We start from the raw sequence: 25,969 nt of genomic DNA, 5'->3' as shown, positions 1-25,969 counted from the left end.
GCACCCTCCCAACCTGCCCCTCTATAGAATTTCTTATGCGATTGCAGCTTATGTTTCCACAAGGCTTTCTGTAGTCATACTGGCAGAAGATTGTTGCCACACATTCTCAGGAAAAAACTACAACTGAGGCTACGGGCGTTGTGCGTCCTAATTATAACATCCGGTGACGTCGGCTCGACAGAGGCCCTCGAGGACAGCGTATCGACGTCATCGATGCAGGACGCAGACGCCGAAAATGTTTCAAAAGCAGCACAGCTGTGGTGATTACCTGTCATAGATGTGGAATATGTGGGAGGAACATCCCATCGAAAGAACGTTACCAGGTAAGAAAGTAACTTGTTCTGTTCAATTAGTCTTATTTCTTTCCAAAGTGTTTCTACCACCCCAATGTACCTGGAATAGCAGAGTTTCTCGAGGAGGCGTTGATGGATCCTTCTTGAGTGACTCCCTTTAAAACAGGAGCCACGGATCGTCGATGGGCCTCGAAGAAGGTGAACTTGGCGTTGATGATCCTCGATGAAATGTTGGATGGCATCGAGGCAGCAGCTTCGGTCCTGGCGGTGCTCGTCGACGAGTCGAAGACTTCCTGCAAGGATGAGGTGTGCGGGGCACCTCGATGTCGATAGTTCAGGACCGCAAAGAGTTTGTGAAGAACTTTGGCCCAGCAAGGGCGTCGAGTCGTCCGGCTTCTCTACGGTCTTTGGGTGGTGGGAAACCCACCGGCGGATGCTCCTCGATGCGTCGACGGCCTGTCCTTCTCTGGCGAGATAAGGTGGTCGGCGGTGCGGACAAGTCTTTAATGTCTTAGGCCAAGGAGCGTTGCGGCTCCAGTCGTCAATGGCACAGCGTCAAGCAGTCCCTGCTTCTGGGCAGCTAACTTCGACGGGCCTCCAGCGGTTATAGCAAACCTGCGAACCCTGGTCGATGACGGTGAACGGCTGTCCGGTGCTTCTCTTCGTTTCTCGTTGACGGTCCCCATCTCCGGCTGACAGTCTTTCGTAGGCTGATTCCAGGGCGCTTCATCGAAGATTAGCAGTGCACGATGGTCCCTGGTAGCTCAGGGAGAGGGTGCCTAACCAGGTCCTCTCTGGATCAGTTCTTGGAGACACAGCAGCTTTCAGATCGACGAATTAGAGCAACAGCAATACTTCTCTTCCCACAGGGCTTCAAGGTTAAGCTTCAGTTTCAATGTCAGTTTCGACCCCAGCTTCTGAACGATTTATAGATGTGAGAGCCCCTAGATATACCGTTGATCTCCCATTCATTCTGCTGGGTCACACTCAGGCAACCAATCACTCGGAAGGGCATTCAGGCAGTCAGTCAGCCAATCAGGCCCACAGTGCATTCAGGTCATTCTTCTCCATCCAGACACTCACAACACAGAATGTGGATTCGGACAAGTACCATGCTATTCATCACTACACACTGCATTCATACCAGTTTTGGGCAGGGCTGTCTCAGTCATTATGTCAAACACCAGATACTAGACATCCACAACACAGAATGCGTATTCGTCACACACTCCATTCACCCCGGTCCCACCCACCGGCATACCCACAACATACAGTCGTTGGGAAGGCTCCAGCCAGTCTAGTCAGCACTTCCCCATCACCATATATGGAACTTCCACCCAACAGCCGGTCAGGGGGAAGGGACAGAGTCAGGGCTTCCTGGGACTTCGGGAAAACCAAGGTAACAGGCGATGGAAGGAAGAGGCCATGGGGGCCATCTTGTTTCCATCAGGAATCTACTGATTCCAATGACCGGGCCTGAGCATCCCAAAATGGAGAATTCTCGGAGCACCTGTCAGATTCAGCATGGAGCTGCCACCAGCCCATACCCTGCTCTCTGGGCCACACATAGGTGCCCAAAAACATACACTAGGGGCACAGGGTTGTACCCGGACCCATGGGTGCCATAAGGGTATCTCATGGGCCTGTACACCAAACCAAAAGAGATCTGCACCGCCAGGAGTCCCGCATGAACTCCGTGCGAAAAACACGACAGAACACACAATAAAAACAGTAAAAGACAAGGATATGGAGGCCCTGTCCCCCCGATGCATTTCCAGCATCGCAATGGTCACCTGGTTCACTGCATCACTTGGTTGCATACATGATTGAAAAAAGCAGCCTGCAATAAACATTCTATTGCTGCAGAGAGCTCAAAATGTTTGAGGGAACACTGGACTACGAAATTCATCCAGCAGGGCACATCAAAGGGGGTAAAGCCTGGGGTTCTCCTGACTACCGCTCCTTGCCCCTGGGACAGGGCTGGCTCTAGTTTCTGCCCTGGTAGCCTCCCCACCCCAGGTCAGGAGGGGTCCCTTTCACCCCTTGACTGGGTCCAGTCCTAGACCATGTCACATATTTCCACCCATGTTTCCCTCCTACTTGGCTCTCTGGGAAGGAAATGGCCATTCACCTGGCTCTTCTCCTCACAGTGTTCTATTATGAAGATGTGCGATTGGGGAGCTAAGAACCATCTTTGGGCTCTGGGATTTGTGTACTTGTTTCTAGCCATCCGCACAATGGGGCATAATCACAGATCAGTTTACTGGGATAAATCTATCAATGTTGTCACTGGTTCTCTGGAGGGGCTAGGGAAAGGCAGAAGCTACTGGACGCGGACCCTACGGGTGGCTATCTTTGGGAGGGCCACGTAGGGGAAGACAAAGTCCAGGGAGGCAAGGGAATTATTAGATTTAAATAACCCTTCAGTGGTAAATCCTAGTAATATCCAAGAACTTGTACCACACTCCTGTATGGCTTATTGCAATGTGGATACTGAATTCCCTGGCTTTTCTGACCAACAATATTATGCACCTCTCCCCCACTTTTCTAGTACTGAGACGAGGAAGAGGGATGGAGTAATGAGGATGACCAAACACGGCAAACCAACGCTGCATTCTAGTCATTGGAAACTACTAAGTAAGACCGGGACATTAAAAATGCACACAGCTGAGCAACCAGCAAGACGTTTTGTGAGGATAAACTGCAATACTTGGCAGGAGAGTAAACCAGCGAGAGGAGAAGGATCAAATTGAGAAACTACGAATGTCAATTGTGAGACAGGCATGGTATCAAGAGATGACACAGACAATAGATTTCAAATTCAACAATAGAATTTTTTTTTTTTTTTTTTTTTTTTTTTTTTTAAGTATCCGGATGGTATAATGCCTAACTTGCCCCATAACTATGGTGGGATTTTCCTTACCTTAGAAAAGTCTGTCCGTAAATCCAAATCAAAAGTCTGTCTGTGTCAAAACCTATGCTTGCCCTCACATCTAATACAAAATGTACTGTAGGATTACTGTAAATTAACTCAACAGTGTTAAAAATAAAGTCTGGGCTGGCGTCTAGCTCCCTTCTCCAAGTTCAGGATACAGTTCCCTCAATTGTTGGTACCAAATATTTCACCAGGACTTGTATTTCCCTTCCCCAAGTTCAAAGCACACTTGGTTTCAGTATACAATGTTCAACTGGATTCACACTATTCCAGTAAGAGCTTTGAGTACCCTTCCCCAAGCTTGAAGTACTGGTCAACAAAAACAGTCTCACAATATTCAGCACAAGCTTAGGGTTCTCATCAGCAAGCTTGAAATACTGGTACACCAAACTCTTTCTTGCTTTAGGGTTGCTTTCCCAAATCTCCTAGATTTGTTGGGCCTCCCTGGTCTAGGCGCAGCTGACAGACCGCACGGTTCACCCACTACAGGTCGCGCAACCAGTTGCCCTTGTCCAAGCTTTCTGTCATCTTCACTTGGATTGATTTGGCTGTTCACAATTAAGACTCAAAAATTAATTGGTTGTTCAGCTTTCTTTCTTGGCACCTTTTTTAATCTCTTGCCCAATTTCCACTTTGTCAGCTTTTACTGATAGCCTTTTCCTCTATTGCAAGGTTGTCCAACATACGGCCCGCGGGCCACAATGCGGCCCGCCAAGCCATTTTATGTGGCCCGCGAGGCCGTATGTTGGACAACTCTTGAGTAAAAAAAAAAAAAAGAATATATATATATTTTTTTTTTAAATGTGCCTGTGCGCAAAACTGTAACTTCCTCTGGTGACCCCATGGGGTCTACAGAGGTAGTTACAGTCCTCAGCCACAAAGCGTTTATTTATTTATGCAATGTTTGTCGGATATCTGACAAACATTGCAGAAATAAATAAATTTGTCAAGAAGATCTTGGGACTTGATGATGGAAGAAGGAGAGACTAATTTGTATCACGGCATAGTGAGGGTTACCTCGGGAATACCATTCATTTTCAGTGAGCGCGGTTCCATTCAATTGCCCAGTACTCCCACAAACTATGAAGAATGGGATTAATATAGTAGCAATTACTTTGCATTTAACTATCCCATTTCAGGCAATTAGGACCAACCATGCAAGAGAGGAACGGGCTCCGGCCCAGACATGCCCGTTCCTCTCTTGCATGGTGCTCTGAGGGGCAAAAGGCGAGCCGAGATGTAGGGAGGAGTTGGTGAGGTGAGGAGAAGAGTGCTGGCCAGGGCGAAGGATTATGTGGACAGGTGCTGTGCAGCAGTTCCTCTCGGCGTGGGCAGCACAGTGGATTCCTGAACCCCTGATTAGCCGTGGGCCGCTGCTCAGAGGGCCATTGTGCGGAGTTACTTTCATGGTTTGTCATCGCTGGACATAGGTTTAGCAGTGGTTGCGACGACACAGCCTGTCTGCCCCAAAAATTGTTCTTTTGAATTGCGAATGTCACCGAAGATGAACCTTTATCAGCTGAGAAACGTAACCTTTGCAGTGCTTTTTTTCCTCGTCTCGAGACAAAGAACAACAGCGGGAGCTCAGTTACGTTTACCTCTAAGCGCAGTGCGGATTGATGTCCATGCATTATACCAAGTACAGTGGACATTATAGATGTGGCCAGTGGGGTAGCAAAGCATGGCGAATACCACATGCACAGTACAATATGTTACCCTAGTAGTGCCTCAATAACACACTGCAACCTGCAAATGGGCCTCAGTGGACCACCTGCCAAGGTTTCTGGAAGTTGCTTATGATCTTGATCTGTGATCTATGATATGATCTGATATGATAGGTTATTTCTCCAGCATGGGGTCTGGCATGGATTCACATGCTCATGAATATTCCCCGTCGTCAGGCTGGGAATCCTCGGTAAAGAAAAAAACCAGTATCAGTTTCGTTTCTGATCTGTCTTTCGTAGTAATAACCAATCACTGGTCTCTGCGTCATACTGATCACAGCCAATGACTGCCCTCTACCTAAGCACCGCCTCTGGCAGCCATCTTCAGATTTTTACCGCACGTTCATGTGTTGGGATCCTCGTGCTATTGCTCTCGAGCGTTAGTGCTATTTTTTCACGTTTTTTCTCAAAAACTTCGTTTTTTTCGGTCAAAAGAGCCTCAAGCTCCACCGACTCTCCATCCGATCAACGGGGACCCGTGTCGGATTCGTCTGCGCCCCTCAAGGGTGACGATTTCATCGAGCTACGCTTTTGGAGGACTCCAGAAGTTTCTCAGGCCCGGACATGGCCCAGGAGAAGGGAAGCTCGACGCCCGGAAAGCTGTTCAGGGTCTGCCCTGGATGCCAGCTGCAGAACGTCTTTAAGGAGGACGAACACTCCGTTTGTCTCTACTGCTTACATGAGGACAAGACGCACGTGGAGAAGGACTGTGCGTTTTGCGGCAATATGTCGGAGCGGACCATGAAGGACCGCCATCAACGTCTCGCCAACTGGCTGGAAGGGAAGAGCCCGTCAGGCGAGAAGAAGAGGAAGAAATCCGAGCGGTCTTCTAAGACCTTTGAGGACGCCCCGGCGACGGGGGTCCAACACAAGGCCAAGCACCGCGAGTCCACTGGCACCGGGAGCGCCGAACGGTCGGGCTCTACGGGCGCCAGGCAGGGCGCACCCTCCCCGGCACCTTCCGCCACAAGCCAACGCTCTGGGTCGGGTAAGAGGAAGGGCGAGCACCCGACGAAGCTCCTGGAGAGGCACCGGTCGAGCTCGAAGGCCCCATCGGAGGGGGACCGAGGCAGTGTCCCCCCCCTCAAGGATAAGGCGGTGAGCGCACCTAAGGTGGTGAAGGCCTTAATCCATCCGGCCAAGCCCTCTATCGAAACTGTCGCGGCGGCCCTGGCTCAGCCTGTGGAGGCTACACCAGTGGTGGCGACCTCGGGGCTCGGAGTCTCCCTGCCACCTCGGAGGGAGTCCTCTTTTGTGCCCATCGATAGGACCCCCGTGAAATCCCCGGCGGGGAAGAAAAAGGGGGGGGCAGGGCGTCGTCGTAGATTCGGCTTCAACCTCGGAGGAAGAGCGGATCGAGGTCTTAAGCCACGGCCTTGGTGTGGAAGAAGACCGGCCCATCGGGATGGATCCCGACGCAGGTGACGACGACATCGTCGAGGGTGCCGACGGGGCCCCTGATCGCCCGTCGGATTCCCCTCTGCCAGCGCCGCAAGACAACTCGGCGGCCATTTTGTTGGATATACAGTCCTTACGCTCAGAGATAAGGACGAGACTACCGTTGCCGACGGAGGAACCTCTCCCGTCGGGGGATCCTGAACCGGGACCTTCTGGTGTTCCCCCGCCCAAGAAAAGAAGGATTCACCCTCCACCTCCTTTTCAGCCGTCGCACCCCGTCCAGCCCTCCTCCCCGTCCACCCGAGGGGATGATACGGGGACTGACACGGCAGCGACGGGTACAGACGACGAGGTATACGACGAGGATCTACCGTCGTCACCTCCCACCAGGGCTTCTCCGCCCGACGAGATTGGATCGTTCCACTCTATGATCGCCAGGGCATCCGAGCTTTTCCAACTCTGCCCTGAGGAGAAGAAAAAGGAAGGATTCCTTTACCAACGGCGCGAGGCCAAGAGGAAGACGGTCCTCGCGGTGCCTCTACTGGACGACATTTGGGATGAGGGCCTCGCCCTCCTCAAGAACCCTTCCACGACGCCAGCTAGAAGAGACCGGTACGTGAAGAAGTACCGGGTCCCGGACGCGACCCCCCCGTGCCTCCGGGCGCAGCCTACCCCGGACTCCGTCGTCTCCGCGGCGGCCAGGAAGAAAGCGGGGGGGGGGTGCGGCCTCCACATCGACTTCCCCACCGGACGGCGAGGGAAAGAAATTGGACGCTATGGGACGCAGGGTCATCTCGTCTGCAGCGACGACGATTAAAGCGGCCAACGCCTTGGCTATCGTGGCCCGCTACGACAGGGAGCTATGGTACAAACTGGCTCCCCTGCTGGACTTCCTACCGGACGACAAGAGGGCGGATGCCCTGGAGATCCTACAGGAAGGTGAGGTGGCGTCGGACCACGCCATCACTATTGCGACGGACATCGCCGACACTGGGTTTCGCCAGTTGGGCAACGGCGTGTGCCTTAGGCAGCGTGGATGGCTCAAGGCTACGGACTTCCGTCAAGACGTACAGACCAGAGTCCTGGACATGCCGTTCGATGGGAACAACCTGTTTGGGAAAACAGTGGACGATTCCCTTCAGGCCATTAAAGCGGACACTGAGACGGCCCGGGCCCTTGGGGTTCTGCAGCAACGACGGACGCCCTTTCGGAGCAGCGGAGGCAAGGGCGCCTCCAAAGGTTCCGGCGGCGGTTTCTCCACCTACCGTCAAGCGGCCCGCTCGTCGTCTCAGGAGGCCTACAGAGGACGAGGCAAGTCTGGCGGACCCCGCAGTCGTCGCCAAGGAGGTCAAGGCGGCAAAGCCTCGTCGAAACAGGATTGAACCGGCCGTGGGGTCGGGCCCCCACCGAAGCACCCCGGTGGGAGGCCGGCTGGCGAGCTTCGTCAGCGTGTGGGAGTCCATCTCCACCGACCGTTGGGTGCTGGACGCCTTAGCCCGGGGCCACACGCTCGAGTTTCAAAGAAGGTGCCCGCGCGTCCCCCCCGTGGCCAGGAAAGAGCTTCACGTCCCTCAGCTTCTCCTGGAGGTAAAGGCGATGCTCAGGAAGGGCGCCATCGAACTCGTCCCAAAGAGGCTTCGGGGCTCCGGAGTTTACTCGAGATACTTCCTCGTGAAGAAGAAGACGGGAGGATGGCGCCCCATCCTAGACCTGCGACGTCTGAACAAGTTCATCAAGGCGCAGAAGTTCCGGATGGTCACCCTCCAGCACGACCTGGGTCAGCTGGAGGAAGGAGACTTCCTGTCGTCGTTGGATTTGGAGGATGCCTACTTCCATATTCCCATCCTAAAGGGGCACCGAAAATTCCTCAGGTTTGTGGTCCAAGGGCGTCACTACCAGTTCAAAGCCCTCCCCTTCGGACTACGGTCGGCACCCAGGGTATTCACCAAGTGCCTTGCACCGGTGGCGGCGCAGCTGCGCCGCGAGGGGATCCACGTCTACCCCTACCTGGACGACTGGCTCATCCGAGCCAAGACGAGGGAGCTCGCCATGGAGCACACGGCAAGGACCATCCAACTTCTCACGGACTTGGGATTCTCCGTGAACTACGCCAAGTCCCACCTGGTACCCGCGCAAAACGCACTGTTTCTGGGAGCGAAGCTCGACACAGTGTCCCTTCTGGCCTCCCCGTCGGAGGAAAGGACCAGGTCCATCCTGGGCAAGGTACAGCGGATGTTGGTTTCCGACGCGGCCAAGGTGAGGTCCATCAAGTCCCTCCTCGGAATGATGTCTTCTTGCATCTACCTCATTCCCATGTGCAGGCTCCGGATGCGCCCGTTGCAGGAGTTCCTGGATGCGCGCTGGATCCAAACGACGGGCGGCTTCGAGGAGAAGATCACACTCGACGAGAGTTTCCGCCGAGCGGTCCGGTGGTGGGGCACCCGCGCGCATCTGACGGCGGGCATGGACTTCCAGACCCCAGACCACCAGGAGACAGTGACCACGGATGCCTCCCTGGAAGGGTGGGGAGCGCACACCGAAAATCTGCACGCGAGAGGCCTTTGGCTCCCGACGGAGAAGTCCCTCCATATCAACGTCCTGGAGCTCCGTGCAGTGTTCTGGGCCCTCAGGTCCTTCCTTCCGTCCCTCAAGGGCAAGGTGGTGAGGATCTTCACCGACAACACCACCACCATGTTTTACATCAGGAAACAGGGCGGAACCAGGTCCCCAGCACTGTCCAAGGAGGCGCAGGACCTGTGGCATTGGGCCGTCGCCCAAAGGATGTTTCTGGTGCCGTTTCATCTGGCAGGGATAAAAAACACCATCGCCGACTCACTCAGCAGGGAGCTGCGCTCGTGCCACGAGTGGGAACTACGGCAGGATCTAGTGGATCGCCTCTTCCGACGGTGGGGCACACCCCAGATCAACCTGTTCGCGACGGCGACGAACTCCAAGTGCCGGAGGTTCGCCAGCAGGTTTCCCCAGGTGAGGAGCATGGGCGATGCTTTCTCGTTCCCCTGGGAGGGCCTGTTCCTCTACGCGTTCCCTCCTTTGCCACTGCTAATCCGGCTCGTCAACCAGCTCAAGAGGTCACGGTGCAGGATGATCCTCGTCGCACCTGCGTGGCCGAGGCAAATATGGTTCCCGGACCTTCTGGACTTGTCAGCGTCCCCGCCAATCAAGCTGCCGGTGGACGCGGATCTACTCTCCAGGGAAGGAGGCGCCATCCTCCACCACGACCCGAAATCGCTGAACTTGCAGGCCTGGCTCCTGCAGCGCTAGAGTTTGGAGGATACGACATACCGGCCGACTGCAGAGAGGTTCTTGCAAAGGCCAGGGCGTCCTCGACTCTTAAATGCTACGGACACAAATGGAAGAGGTTCTCTGTCTGGTGCCGCGCACAGAAGATTAACCCTCTACGGATTACGGCTCCCCAGGTACTGCCGTACCTGCTGACACTGGCCAAAGCTGGACTGGCACACGCGTCCATCAAGATTCATCTTGCTGCGATCTCCCGATACACCAGAACCACGGGGCGGACGTCCTTGTGGTCTCATCGTCTGGTGAAAGAGTTCATGAAGGGACTGTTCAGATCGTTCCCGCCGGTGAAGGCTCCGGCCCCGGCGTGGGAGCTCAACGTGGTGCTGACCAAGCTCATGGGACCTCCGTTCGAGCCTCTGCACTCGGCCCCGTTGAAGTTTCTGTCGTGGAAAACAGCGCTTCTTGTGGCCATCACCTCCGCATGACGGGTGGGAGAGATCCAGGCCCTTTCCTGCAAGGCCCCGTACTTGACTTTTCACGACACGAGGGTAGTGCTCAGGACGCACCCCTCCTTCATGCCCAAGGTACCGTCGGACTTCCATCTCAACGAACCCTTGGTGTTGCCTGTGTTCTTCCCGTCGCCTTCGTCGCCGGCTGAGAGGACTTTGCACTCGCTGGATGTGGCTAGAGCGCTGAAGTTCTACAAGGACCGCACAAAGTGTTTTCGGAAGACGTCACAACTCTTTGTGAACTTTGGACCTGTCAATCAGGGGAAGGCTCTCTCGAAGGCTTCCATTTCCAGATGGCTCTCCGGCTGTATCATGTACTGTCATCGGTTGGCAAACCGACCGCTGCCTGGCCGTCCGAGAGCCCATTCCACCAGAGCGATCGCAGCTACCACGGCGTTCCTTTCTGGTGTGCCCCTGCTGGACATATGTAGGGCTGCTACATGGAGGTCGACGCACACCTTCACGAAATTCTACTGCGTCGATCCGGATTCCAGGGAGGAGTCCAGGGTCGGCCAAGCAGTGCTGCGCAACCTGTTCGCCTGAGGTGAGCCTGGTGAGGAGGTAAGATGCTTAATGTTGAGTTTGATGTAATGCTTAATGTTGAGCCTTTGCCACCTCCCGTGGTTGTGCATGTGTGTACTGCTATGTATTCTTTATTCATGAGCATGTGAATCCATGCCAGACCCCATGCTGGAGAAGGAACAAGTTACTTACCTGTAACTGTTGTTCTCCAGCATGGGTCTGGCATGGATTCACATGCGAACCCTCCCGCCTACCCCTCTGCGGCTCTTCACTTGGTCATACTGCCACTTCACGTGCTTCCAAATCTGAAGATGGCTGCCAGAGGCGGTGCTTAGGTAGAGGGCAGTCATTGGCTGTGGTCAGTATGACGCAGAGACCAGTGATTGGTTATTACTACGAAAGACAGATCAGAAACGAAACTGATACTGGTTTTTTTCTTTACCGAGGATTCCCAGCCTGACGACGGGGAATATTCATGAGCATGTGAATCCATGCCAGACCCATGCTGGAGAACAACAGTTACAGGTAAGTAACTTGTTCCTTATAACGCGCTTAATACCCATGCAGCTGTGATCCCAATCATAAAAGTGAAACAGGCAAGCCCAACAGGTATAACTTATTTTCACTCTTTTGGTAGCGCAGTCTGAGAGCACCCTTCAGGAGAGGTGTGAGCTGATACAGTTGCAACACAAAAAACAATAGTACTATGTTCCCAAAATACCTTAGTTCTTGTCTTTCGGATCTCCGCAGAGCCCGGCTTTTCAGCATCAGACAAAAAGCATGGGTGCCTTTGCGCTGGGCTGGGGCCAAGTCGGAGAGCAGCAGCGATGGGCCCCAATGATGCAGTTCTGTTTGGCAGTGGTGCTGAGCGTGGGTAGAAAACGCTGGGAACAGTAGGCCGTGCTAAGTGGATGGCACTGGAAGACTCAGTGACCTCTGGGTCCGGACAAGGGAATACTTGCCTTTGGCGCTGTGCAGGCTCGGCTGACACAACACGGCATATGGTTACGCAAAGATGTCAAAGCTTCAGCATTGTCATTGAGCAGAACTCTGAGATTCAGGGTTGGTGGAGCATCAAGCTCCATGATGATTATGATGGTGTCAGTGAGGCCAGCGCTGAACAGCTCCGCTTAGGAGGGCTATGGGCCCGTGTGGGGCCGACAGGCCAGTGGGCAGACTGCAACAGGCCTGCTCGAGCCATCATGCTATTTATACAAATCTCGGGCAGAGCAGGGCCTGATGGGAGAAAGGAACTGCGCTACAATCTGCTCTTCTACTGGGCTCTGCCTGCTGGAGCTTCCCCCTACACGCGGGACAGGCAGCTCTGCAGATGCTCAGAGCTTCCGGGGGGGGTGGGGAGTTGGGGCTGGGTCAGGGCCTGCCTTCTCACCCTCGCTTAGCGGGGCTTGCCAGAACTGACCCAACCCCTGCCCTCTTGCATGCAACTCATACTTAACTGGCAGGGGAGAATCTGATCTCAAGGGCAGATCTCCCATGGTGAGGATTACTCATTGCACATCGGATTTGCTGACCCCTGCTATGTTCCCAAATGCGGGATACATGACTGCATTATTTCTGGTAGTGGGGGACTGCGTTCGCGCTCTCCCCCTGATTTATTGGTGAAAGAAAAGGTAAAGTGTGCACTAGGCCTGCTAGGTTGTATACTTTAGGATTGTACTCACATTGCTTTTCTTCAATTAGGTTCACCTTTGGGTGATCGCTTTTCCACATTTTATCTGTTGAATTGAATTATGCTTCTTTCATCACCACAGAAGTAATGTGTATTACAGAGATAAGCTGCCATATGTATTGGGCACACTGCACATGCTCAGGCAGCATCAATCATGCTTTGTACAGGACAATGCTGGCCTAAATTGGGAACAGCCAGCATAGACATGTTGCTACAGGGGCATATGTTAGGTACAACCAGCATGACAATGTGTTACATCAGTGACAGTGCTGTCTTACACTGTGGACACATTGATCATTAAAATGTGTTGTGTTGTAAAATGTTCTTTTCTGCTGTTGGTGACATGGAATTTTCATGTTCCCCTTGAGAACAGATTAGCTTTTTGGTCACCTTTTCTGCTGTAAAATGCACCATTTAAACCCCATATTTGAAAAAAAATTCTTGGCGGTGGGGGGAACCCCCCCAAACCCTCCCTAGAAACTTGTAGCTCCCTCGCTATGCTCGGTCGCCCCCACTATTTCAGAAAAATATTAACACATAGACACTGAAAGAAATCACAAGCAACTAACCTTTGATCACTGCCCATGACACCAAAAGCTATCTTTGGGACTGCATGGCTATCACTGCCTGTGATGCTATTGTGGCAAAGGTCACACAATATCGCTTTTTAATATACTGCTTTGGGTGAGGTTGTTGACTTTTGGCTCGCTGGCCCACTGGGGGACAAAAAGTTAATGCTTCGGCCCCACATTCAAAAAGGTTGGACAAGCCTGCTCTATTGGTTCGATTTTAGTTTTGCCAGTTAGACATTTTGCTCACACTTCACTGCTCCCTTCGGCTGCTCATCCACAGCTTGCATAACCTCTTTTCCGTAGTATTGACAGCTCTCGTTACTTTCTAATTGTCCTTAATTGTTCAGAGACTTTTGAACACGAGTAGTTTTCTCATACATGACTAATCTGATGCACAGTTTCTAGACAATCCAATATTAGCATAGCATTCATTTGTTCATTCCGCTTTGATCAGAGACCTTCGAGAATGTGCCAATTGCATGCAACCACTCCGATACAATGTAGCTCAGCAACTTTCATACGCGCACCAGGTTTCTTACATTCTCTGAAACTCACTGGTCACGTTGCTGTTTCCTTCAGTTTCCTCGCTCACACAACTTCTTACACTTGAGGTCAGGGTCTCACCGCCTGCCCTCAGACACCCCCGGGCTGATTTCTCCACTTAGGGGAACAAGCACTGTTCTGCCATAATGAAGGTACCAGCACTTTCCATGGCTCCCTTCTCCTGCCTTCATTGGCTCCCTGGCCACGCATCCGCACTCTGCTTCACCTTGCAGTCTTTCAACTTCTCTGCATTCCGTTCTCCCTTGGCTCATCATGGGTTGGGCTGGCCTTCCTGCTACTCTCTCCTTTTGCTCACTCGTGCTCCACCTTTTATACATCTGGGCCCTATCAAGGGGTTTGAGGTGTGCTTATTTCACCTATTTTGCCTTGCTCCATTTAGACCAATTACTGGGACATGCCTGACTTTCAGTCTTGTATTTTTCAATATCGCCTTTCTTTGTCCCAGTCCTATAGTGGTGTTTCCTATAGGAAGTCTGCATTACTCTTTGAGGCTTCTTCCTCTTCTCAGTACTTTGTGTGAATTCAAGGGGAAACGGGACATGAACAGTAATATCCTATAAAGGCTGAGGTAGGGTAGGTCAGTGTTAGGAAAGGAGGGGATACCATGTCTCGCCCTCTGGCACCCTCTCCCTAATCCTCAAGGACCCTCCACTCAGGTGATCCTCCTTCGCTTGTCTACCCCTAGGGTCGGGATCCAAAAGGGATGGCCCTTCCCTGCTACCCGAACAGAAGATCCCTGGAGAGTAGTTGTGAGAGTGCCTTCTGGTTTCTCACACAGCGCAGAAAGGGAAGAGCCTTAGCCCTTTGAGAAACAAAAGAGACCAGAGAGGAAACAAAACAGAGAAACCCTGGCAGGAGAGTAAACCAGGGGTAAGAAGATAATTGAATGAACCTGAAATTGTGGTATAGTGACAAAAAAGGAAGACATACCCCTTTGAAAAGGAACAGGAGCCAGAAAAAGAGAAAAAGTAAATATCTCATAAAACTGTGACGTTAAAAGGAAACGGAGTGAGGAGAAGGAAACCCCTGTTTCTTCTGAGTAACAGGAAGACCATCAAATTAGTGAAGAGTTAAGGGATTCAAGGTTGGAATCACCGCCTTCCCCCCACTCCCTTTCAAACTGTGAGATAACAAAGTGGATAAAAAGGAGTATTCAGGGAGAGAGTCATCTCCTTGGGAAATATTGGAACATTATTGACATTGCTAGAAGTGCCGGACTGAAGAAAAAAAGGGGAAGGGAGGAACCCTTTCCTGGTGTAACATAATTTCTTTTCTTTTATGTACCTTAGTGTTAGGACAGTTTTTCTAAACTTCCACTAAGGGCTTAGCAAAACCATTCAACTGAGGCAGTACAGGACTCCACTCTTAGTATAAGGCTGTACCACCGGAGTATAAGGTAGCGTAGACGGAGCAGACAGGCTTATTTTAGGAGGAGCGAAGGCTGTAGAATCAGTACAAAGAAATAGTAATACATATATGGTCCAAAGAAACAATGAACCGCTATGTACTGTAAAAATAAATGGTTTATTTAAATACAAGTAGGCCCAGATAAATCTTTGGGGAAATAAGTACACAGTTCATATAAACACATTATAAAAAACACAACACTATGCTTGCAGGTACTCAGTCCAACACTTATAACCTAATGTGGAACACCTAACTGTAGTTCTAGGGAAGTCAAAACCAATAGTTACTATTGGATTACTTATAGTAATACAGGCTAGTAGACCCTAGCAGTTGTACCGTAACGCTCGGCAAGAAATCACATAGTCAATCAACTGGACAATGTACTGTTCAGAACATTGTAATACTTATTCCAGGAGCAGTATAAACCTATAACTCGGATTCAGGATAACAGTTATTCTAGGGGTGTTGGACCTTTTGGGGTAATAAACCTTTCAGCTCAGTGAAACACAGTCTAAGTAAGAACATATTACACTATTTGTGAATGGCTCAAGGCAGACCAAGGTTAGCTGCAGCTATTCTAGGCAGGGAAAACCTAATATTGTAATATACTATTACAGTTGCTTTTCATAGCAGTGCAACACAGATTTAGGTAAGCAATAACTCTTTAACTTGTTTTAGGATAGCACACAGCTAACACAAGGTAAATCAAACCTGTACACTTTTCAAAAGGAGCCATCGGCAACTTAGAGGTAAGAATAACCTAAGGCAGACTTATTCTGGACAGGCTAACAGCAAGTCAGAGGAAGTGTAAGGAATGCATGTGGCAATAGGAAGACAAGTGACCAAAGTTTAAGGGTGTTTATTGAACTTTCGTAAGGATGTGATTAACACCTATCTACACCTAAACCTACAGATGGGAGCAAGCTACGACCATCAAAAAATAATAATGCAGTCCTAATGGAGTCTAGTCAAATAAAAAGGGCCTATACTAGAAAACATATTGCCAAACCTCACCCCTTATTTACAAATAATGTGGAATAAGGTTCTTGAAAAAAGAAGTATTCACAAAATATGTCAGGATGCTCGGGCCGTTGGCCTTCCTTCCCTACATTTTCAGCACAGGGCAAGGCAGGCGAGTTGAGCAAAGCACACACGCTGGCTTCGGCGGCACGAGGATGCAGTTCAATTTTCACAGTTCAGGGCCTTCTGTGTCCAAGCCAAGCCTCCCGGCTTCTTGCAAGTCTCTTGATTCAGAGGACCTGCTGTATAAAACAATAAGTAAACTTTCTCTTCTTTTCACCTATACTTAACTAGGGTGTTTGCTCTGGATCCCCCTCAGCCAGACACAAATCCTTTTTTAACTCATAAGTTCCAGGTTGGATCCCCCTCTTCCGGGCTCAGATCACTTTCACATCAATGTCAGAGAATTATTTCTCGGGTGACACACAGTTCCCCCCGGTTCTCCCTCAGCCGGACTCAGATCACTTTCTTTTGCTCAACTAGTCTCCCTAAGCCGGGGTCGGACCAATTGAGATTTATGTTAAACTGTCGAAGACTTTCGTATGTGCATGAGGTTTAGCTTGACCCGTTGCATGACATTTCAATCTCAATATTCCTTTTTCTCAAACTCAGCATCAGTTGGATTCCTAACAGAGACCTTTGAATGAGCGCCCACGTAGCGCCGGACCACTCTGTGTATGGTATCTTTACTTGGCCTCCCAAAGTTCAATTACTCCTCTTGGTTTTCAATTATATTTGCGTTGCTCGTGGCAAACGCCTCACACTGTTCCCTTTATACAAAGTTGCCGCTTGCAACCTTGGTTCAAAACACAAGCTGGTTTGATATCAGTCCCTCTGACTCACGAGCTGTGCTATCTTTTGTGACACTGCAGTGTTGTAGGAGCCAAGGACAGTACCACAGCGGCAATCAATGCTCCCTGCCTGAGTAATCGACGAGGGAGAGCCCAGAGTACCTCTGACACACTGTGCAGCTTTGATCAGCCTTTGTTCCTGGTTTTCGGTTTCTTTCCAAGGCTCGCGAAAGTAACGGTCTTTAGAGGTCAAGGGTACTTCCCTTCATCCGACCCAAGCTAGTCTTGCTGTCTTTCTCCTTGTATTAAACTGCCATCTTGGAACTTCTGTCTCCTCGTGTGTTTTGCCTCGCTCAGAGTGTGCTTTTGTGCTCCGCCTTTGTATCTGTGTGGGGAAGTGTGATGAAGTCAGGTCTGTGTACTGATCCTTAATTGCCTGACCATGGTTTTGGGGTATGTTAGGCATACAGCTCTGGTGTTAGTCCGTTGTCGGTCACGGTGGGCTATCCTTGAGAAAGTGTTCGTGTCAGGAAAGGGGGAGTTGAGTTCCTATGTATTTTACCTGGTAGGATGGGAAAAAGGTGTTATAGGGAAGGGAATACCGCATCAACCCTGTGTTGTCCCACTTCCACTCCCCGAAGAACCCTCATCCAGGTGATCCTCCTGCACTGGTCCACCCTAGGAACTGGATCCAAAGCGATGGCTGTGTCCTGGCCACCTCGATGACAGACCCGCAGGGACTAGCGGGTGAGACACCTTCAGGTTTCACACAGAAACAAGACCCAATTGGGGGGGCACTCATACATATATATCCATATATATCCCAACAGGAATAGTACATTGGAACCAACAGCATTACCTTTGGGAAGAGGGGGACCCAATTCACAGGTGAGTAAAGTAGCCCTTTATATACTTTCTGTTAGAATGGCGAGATAGTTTCTAAGGAAAGTAAGACTTTGGGAATACTTATTTAAGAAGGCACAAAGCTTATTGAAAGTAAGTAAATCCTATATATACTTTTCAGAATGGCAAAACATATCTAAGGTAAGTAATAACTTTTTTGTAACTTTTCACTCTGACAGTTTAAAGTTACCAACTAACTAATTTACAAGTAAGTAAACTTCAACACTTGTTTTACTTTTCAAGGCAGAGCCCTTAAAGTATCCAGCCCTTCCCAATTCTAGTACACGAGTTCTCTCAGAGGCAGAAGAGGGACCATAGTGGTCTAGGAGCCAGCTGTAGGCAGGGAGAGATGGGACTCAGTTGCAGGCAAAGTTCAGAGCTCCAGAGGAAGACTGTTCAAACAAGAAAATGTTTTACTTTAGAGTTAGTTGAGGGTCCAGGGACTTCAGAGAAGGCACCCTAGGAAGATTCCAGCAGTGCGCCTGGGTGAACTGGACGAGAGACCGCCCAATCCCAGAAACACCTCAAAACTGCACAGGAATCACAAGAGACTTAAGGTAAGTAAATACCCAATCCAGCACACTACCTCAGCACAGAAGAAGATTTTGCAGCAGGACGACTTCAGGAACTGCAGCCAAAATCCCAGGCACTGCATTCCTTGTCAGGAGGTCAGAAGACAGGACCTTGGATCGACTTTTTCAGCAGAGATGCTCCAGGCAAGGGTTTCTTCACGGCTGGATACGGCTCTGTGGATTTGGTGCCTTTTTCAGGAGCACAGTAGAAGACAGAATATCGCTGGTCGGACTCTCGATGTTTGCAAGGTCCAGCACTCTGGTGAGGTGACATTTTGGACTCGATTCACACCTCTGAAGGTCCAGCAGGATGCCCACAAAGATTCAGCAAGATTCAGAATTCGGAACACCGGGCACCAGCGCCTCACAATGGCTTGAGGTCCCAGGGTATTTGGTATTGCAGCCTGCAAGGTTGCAGCATGATGTGCGATGGTTCAAAATGCAGGCCTTCTTGAGTTTAGTGGGTCTCACCTGGCTCTGGGTCGGTGTCGTCTGTTTCGGGACCCCCAGGTCGGATGGAAGGAAGGGCTGCAGCAGTTGCTGGTTACACAGCAGGTTGTCCGGTCGCTGTAAATCGTCTCGGCCGCGTTTCCTTCATCATCCTCTTCGTTTTTGGTTCCAGTGATCGACTTGTCAGCAGCTTCCAGGTTCAGAGTTTTTATCAGGAACTGCAGTGCAACCTCTGCATTCTATCAGTGCATTTTACAGAAAGGGATGGTCTGGCTGTCCAAACAAGACAGTCAGCCCCCCACTGGGAGTTGTTCCCTTTCAGACAAGGTGGAAGACAAAGGGCTACAGAGTTTTGGACTCCCCCTTCGCTTCCTGCCTTTCAAGACACTCTGGAGCCTGGGTGGGGAATCCACAGGATTCCCGCCGAAGACAAAACCACCAACCACTGAGGTTGTTCATGCCTAGAATGGCAGGGGAAGACCTCAGAAACAGCAAGCACACAAGAAATGGCGTAAAAAGGAGCCCACCATTTTAGAAAAATGGTGGCCCGCATTACCACGGCTGAATTAACAGCCTGCGAGTAATAAAGACTAAAAGTCAAAAAGGTGAAACAATTGTCAACATTTTTTTACCAGGTAAGTGAAAAAGGTGATCCATTGTATCCCCCAGCACTCCACTTAAGGTGGGGTGTGCTGGCTCACTATAGAAAATGTAAAGGGGGATGAAAGTCCCGTTTTACTACTTGGGAATTGTAGTTCACCCAAGTACAAGAAAGAGAAATTAACAAGGGAGCTCATAGGGGCAACCCAGCCTAAGCCCAAAAACGTCAACCATACACTATGGAGAGACATAAAAAGGTCACCCATAAAAAGAGTAAAAGACTAAGTGAGAGGGGAAAAAGATTCCCCTTCACCTAGGGACAAGGTAAAATAGTTACCTAGGCAACGCAAAAAGTTCTGAGGTTGACACAGGTCAGAAAGATTTATCATTGATATGAAAGTCTTACCTAACACTTAGGACTGTATGTTTGGAACTTCAAGAATAAGCTATAAGTTTATAGCTCAGATAAAACTCAATGTTCACCTTTATATGTAGTTTTTTTCACACCTGATGGACGACGGGTTGGCCGGGTCACAAAGACATTGTTTGCCAGATTGAATAGGATGACTGTAAACCCATCCTCAATGATTCCTGCTTACATGTAGTGAATGCTTATGAGCCAGTGTAGACTTTGGAGCAGTTCTTTTACGTGAGAGTCCTCCGGCTTTGCCACCTGGAGAACCGGGTGACCAACGCCTTGCCTCAAGGCTGGACTTCCACCACTTCATCTCTGTAAAGGTCACAGTCAGTGGGCCTTGGGGTAGCCTTGGTGGGCAGTCTAAGTGATTTTTGGCTTCTTCCTGGGAGTGGGGGGCCTCTGCTTTGGGGTCTGCACTAACTGATCTGTTGGTATGGAAGCTAGTGGGGCCCCCTCGCTTCATCTCCAGTGGACTGTGTGGAGTCACCCATAGGAGACAGACACAGTTGGTAGATTTCTTGCCAATACTTCTATTTAAATAATAATGGGGTTTGGAAAAATGCCTAACACTAACCAGTGAAACAGTCTTTGTCAGGATGTCCAAAATAAAGTGCTCCGTCCTGTGTCCAAAACCCTCACACTCCGAATTCTACAAAAAGGTGCAACAAGGGGAAAATAAAAATGTCCCTCAGCCTCTCCTCTGCAGCCTTCTTCAGTTATGTAGCACACAGTTACAATATGTAAAGCAACAACCAAAGTATTCCTAAAATAAATTTCCACCAACTCAAAGGGTTAGCTTTCCTTCCCTAAGATGTTGTTTAACAGTTTCCAAATAAAGATTCCAAAACGTCTCTTGTGTTTAAAGAACTATGTCCCAGTCTTTGTTGAACCAACCAGGCTACCCGGAAGTGGGTTGGAAAGAGATAGCCAGGATATCCTTCTCCTTAAATGTCTCACAGCCAGGGTTTTCTTTGCAGTCGAAAGTTGGATGCGTTGTTGTCCGCCAATTATTCTTGGCTCGGTATCCTATTAAGTCTTTGACTACTACAGTCTGTGTATTATTTTCACCAGCCCAATACACTTATTTATTAAACATCTCTTGAGGTTTGGTGGCAAGACATTCTGTGTGGTTAATTCTCACCCCTCCGTGATCTCTCAGTGCCCACTTAGTCCAAACCCATTTACCCCAATGTGGTACCAACTCTGACGAGTCCCAGTTACGGCTGGTTTCAGTGCTGCTTCTTTCTCCCGCTCAGCGTGCTTTCCGAGCTGTGGTTGCTGTCTTCCCCACTTGGCGCTGCAGACACCTGCTGACAAAGTCCATGTCGTTTGGGCACATCTCTTGTGGTCGCAAAACCCTTGTGGTTCGTTTGCGGGTTTGGAGGTGTTCCCCATTTGTGGATACCTTATCTTCGATATTTCTGGAGACCGTTCCCGGCTCTGATAATGAACATTCTCTGCGTTCAGAGGTCGATCTTGTGGTTCCTGCAAGGTTGTGGCTCCTTCTGTTTCCAAACGGCCCCAGTGTTTGGATACCGATGCTTCGGCACCCAAAGAGGTGCTGGGGTTGACTGAGACTCCCCTGCTCATTTGGTTTTCGCTTTCGGGCTGCCGTCTTCTTTCTTAAAAGTTGCAGAGGGCTTTCACCGCCTGAGTTCCTGCAGCGACTCCCTCCTTTTCCACCTTGATTGCGGGCCAGTCTCAAGTTGCTCAGTTTGGTTTACTACTTCCTCTCTTTCACTGCTGCGCCAGTTTCCTTTCTCTTTCCATCTTCCACGCCTCTGCTTGTTCTTTAATACATTCCCCCTGCTACTACATTGTCTGCTCCCACTACTGCAGCTAATACTACTGCTTCTGTGTCTGTTTCGTTCTCTTCCCTTTTTATCTGAGGAATGTCTTCTGTAGTTGAGCAACAACTAGAATGTTGTTGTAGCTTCTCTTTTGCATCCGTGCAGGGCCTCCTCGTCACAGTAGAAGTATGTTTATCATTCATTGTAGGATTTCAAGGTTTCTTCCTCATCACAGCACTATGTAGCCTGGTAATTATTTCCCTTGTACACAGCTAAACTGGTTGGCCTGGTACATGTGTCTCCTTAATAGGGGAAGCTATAAGAAGCTTTTGGCCTCTGTGGGATTTAGTCACTGGAGCAGTGTTTCCTTGTCGATGGAAAGGGGTGTAATCAATGGATTTGTCACAGGGCTCTCACACCCATAGTCCAGGCTTCCCTAAACCCCAGGTTAGTTGTATAGTAAATACCGATAACACTTACTACCTAAATTAATCTAGCTGTAGTGAGGGTGTAATGGCCATAGCCTCTCTGCCTCACTCCCACCAGGATTCCTAACTTTGAAAGTTATTTCCCAGGTTTCAATAGAAGTATTAAGGATTGTGACTGCACCTTTCACTCTCTTCTCCACCTGCTCCTTTTTCCTTTATTGCCGAGCTTTTCTACCACTTACTCCTCCCTCTTCCTGGTTTTACCCCTTCTTGTCATCTTTCTTTTCTTTTTTTCTCTTTCTTGCCCCGCTTTCCTCTCTCCTCCCTCTCTTCTATCTCAATCCCCCTTCTCCTCTTGATGCCCTCTCTCCTCCCTCTCCTATCTCTCTGCCCTGTCTCCTCTCCCCCTTCTCACTCTCTCCCCATTCTCCTCTTTTTTCACCATCTCTGCACTCTCTTCTCTAACTCTGCTTACTCTCTCTCTCTCTCTGCCCGCTGCTGTCCCTCCAATGGTCACACTCTCTCGTCCCCTGTCTCTCCTCCCCTGTCGCTCCTCTTTTCTCTCAACACTCTCATTCACTTATATCATCTAACACCCTCTCCTTCGTGCACACACCTCTTTTCCACTCACTCACATACACCTCTTCATACACAAAGCCTCACTCACTATCTGCTATCACTCTTTCTCGCTAACAGTACCCACAACCAGCTCCTCTGCACTTCGCTCCAACTTCCATCCTTCTCTTGGACCCCCTCTTCGCCTTCTGTCTTTACCCGAGTAGCTTTCACCCTTTCTGGCATTGTTGCATCTTCTATACCCATAACTTTCAGTCTCTTCCATTCAATCTCCTTCCCATTGATCGGTCTGTTGTGAGGAGCCTGAGGGCATCCTCCCATCTACTCCCCTCGGGTCTTCCTCTCAGGCGGCCAAGGAAGGGCCATCGCTCTTGGACCCCGACCATGGGGGTGGACATGCGAGCAAGGATCACCTCGGTGGAGGGTCCTTGGAGAGTGGAGGAAAGGCGCCTTTTGGTGAGGCATGGTATCCCTCTTTCCCTTCTCAGAATGCACCCTGTCCGCCCTCTACCTTTGTAGGTTATCAGTCTTCCCCATTATCACACACTCCAACTGTCCCATATGCATATCCCTTTAAAACTGGGACGAAGAAGAGGCAGCCAAGGGTAAAGCACACTACCCTCTATATACACCACGTTAGTACTAGGACGAAGAAGAGGACTGTAGAACACTACTATGACGGTCAGGCTTACCCCATTGACAAAGTAATTATGGTCAGACAAAGGACTTGCACCTGCAGCCAATTAATGCAAGTGCTGCTCGCCGAAGGGGGGGGGGGGGAAGAGAGAGAGAGAGAGAGAGAGAGAGAGAGAGAGAGAGAGAGAGAGAGAGAGAGAGAGAGAGAGAGAGAAAGAAAAAAAAAAAGAGAGAGAGAGCGCCCAAGCACCCGAGGAGCGACCGCACACCAGTGATTGACATGTAGAGATCACTCAAGCCGGGGCGCTCCAGGGGCTTAAAGTATTTACTGAGTTATTGAATACTGAACTAATGAAAGAAATTTGCAATATATATGAAATACTGCACGAGTGAAAGGAAAGTGATGTACATTTTTTTTTATGGTTTAAAACAAACCTTTACAAAATCAAAAACAGATTACATATAAAAATAATAACATAGAAGGTTTCTAGAATTGTAAATCAATTTTTTCAAATCACATTCGAATTTACAAATTCAAGTACATCTAAAATTTCTCATCAACCTTTCCTCAATAACAAGGCATAACAATATCACACAAGCAGAATACCATATAGTACAATATCCTTATCAAATTAAAACTTCAGTTTCTCGAAATAGGCTAAACCGTAGTTTCTATAAGTAGTTTATTCTGCGCCATTAAAATTGAATCCAAAGATCCTAAAAATCTTGTCAGACATAAAGTCAGCTGTTGGCTAGAACCTTCCATACACCTTCTCCACAAGGATTCTTTCCATGTATCAGAATCATTGTACATATACAGCCCAAAGGATAGGTTCCTTTGGGAATTAAAAAATGAACAAAACATGGTAAGATGTTTCAAGGTTTCAAGCACTCTCCCTTGTTCACAGAAGCGACAGTAACCCATAGATTTACTGCAACTAGATTGATCCCACAGAAACAACCTTTCATTTGTGATAAATTGATTCAGTTTAAACCTCATATACAGCTTTCTAGCAGTGTTACACGGGAAAATGTCCAAATAATGCGCACGGTCTCCAAATTTTCTAATAAATTTGGCATATTCATAATACATTTTGCTTTTACCAATTTGATCCACCATAACACACCAGAAGTATTTTTGGAATTTCTTTTTACATGCTGGAATTCCTATTATTAAATCAGCCTTATCAATCATGGTTTCATTTAGCATTTTGTCCATTTTATCTTTGTATTTTACCATTGAAGGTACATTCTCCTCATTCAGTACTTGTGCTAGGTCCTCATAGAGGGATTTTTTCGGTGGAGCCAGTAATTTGACGTAGTTATTAAGTCGTCGCCAATGCCATTTAACAGATATGGGTAGGATCCCAACTTCGTGGCAAATTATCGTGTTCGGTATTGACATAGCCATCCCCAGAACTTGCTTCCATAATTTGCCCTGTGTGCAATCCAAAAAAAACTCTATCTCAGATGTGCAAATGTCTAGACTATACAAGAGTATTGGTTCTACCTTTAATAAGTAAAACTGTATTAAAGGGTCCAAGGAAAATTTACAATATCTGTAATATATGATTTTCATTTGGGAAGTGAGAGGTTTAACTTTATTCTTAATCATCTCTTTCCACATTCCTATTGAATAGGAATCGGAAAGCTGATAGCCTAGATAGCGCATCATCCTAACTTTAGGAATCATACACTCATTAAGCAACCAGGTAAATTTGGTAATTTTCTTTTTCCCATCAGAAATCACAATAATAAACGATTTCAGTGTGTTTACTTGAAGGTTGTTTTTATAAGCATAGGATTGAAAAGCTGTCAATTTGGCCTGTAGGCCAAACGGGGTGCGATCCATAAACAAAAGATCATCCGCAAATGCGAGCCAGTTGATTACCAGACTACCCAATTTCACTGGAAATGACACAACATCAGCCCAGGCTGTGTCAAGATCAGCCAAATATAGGTTAAATAGGACTGCAGCCAAATTACACCCCTGTTTAAGGCCGATTTCTGTGGGTATTTTATCAGTTAGAGCTCCTTCTTTAGTTAGTCTTATTCGATAAGTAGTATTTTGATGGAGAAGGGCTAATATGGCCACCAAGGACATCGGGAAGCCATAAGCGGCCATTTTTTCCCAAAGAACTGCGCGGATGATTGAATCAAACGCCGCCGTTAAATCCAAGGCTGCCATGTAGATCGGACCAGTGTGTTTCCCCTTGGTTTGGGCATATAGATGTGCTAGTATAAAGGCATTAAGCGAGCACCCCATTTGTTTGCGAAAGCCCACCTGATATTTAGGCAAAATGTCTAATCGATCTATAATCTGTAAAATGGATTCCAGCAGTAAATAGGTAAAGATCTTCGCTGATGCATCCATGAGTGCAATAGGTCTAAAATTGTTCGGATCATCCCAACTCCCTTTTTTATAAATGGGGATGATATTCGCCGAGCACCACGAAGGTGGAATACAAGCTGTCAAATAGACACTGTCAAATTTGTTCTCAAGAATTCTTGCCCAAAAAAGGGGGTCCTTCTTTATCAAACATGGTGGGATGCCATCAGGGCCAGGGGCCCGAGAGGGCTTGATCTTACCAATTGCTCGAATAATATCATCCAGAACCCAGGGGGATTTTTTAAAAATCATGGTTTGATAATTCATGGTGCCAATATCAGCAAAACGTGGTGGAAGGGCAAATTTAGCTTGTACATATGTAGCCCAAGTAGTGGCAGTTACGGCTGCTTCTTTCACTGACGAAGAAACTCCAGTCAGCTGTCGTAAAGCAGACCAAACTTGCCGGGAATCATGTCTTAGGAGGCAGGATAGAATATTCTGATTGTCAGCTATCAATAATTCATGTTTCATAATTTTAAGCCTATTACGGTATCTCTGATTGATTTTCGCTTTTAACTTCG

General features: G+C 48.9%; 1 protein-coding gene and 1 non-coding gene across 3 annotated transcripts in view; both read left to right on the top strand.

The window, feature by feature from the left end:
• Positions 1-25,969, top strand: part of LOC138455450 (deoxyribodipyrimidine photo-lyase-like) — a 392,352-nt gene that overhangs the window by 200,117 nt on the left and 166,266 nt on the right. The window lies entirely within an intron of this gene.
• LOC138462582 (U1 spliceosomal RNA) lies at positions 12,091-12,252 on the top strand. The gene has a single exon (XR_011265182.1). It is a non-coding gene; the product is annotated as a U1 spliceosomal RNA (small nuclear RNA).

The sequence above is a fragment of the Ambystoma mexicanum genome, chromosome 1p (assembly GCF_040938575.1).
Source record: "Ambystoma mexicanum isolate Mex_15411 chromosome 1p, UKY_AmexF1_1, whole genome shotgun sequence".
Classification (NCBI taxonomy): Eukaryota; Metazoa; Chordata; class Amphibia; order Caudata; family Ambystomatidae; genus Ambystoma; species Ambystoma mexicanum.
This window is presented reverse-complemented; position numbering and strand designations above follow the sequence as displayed.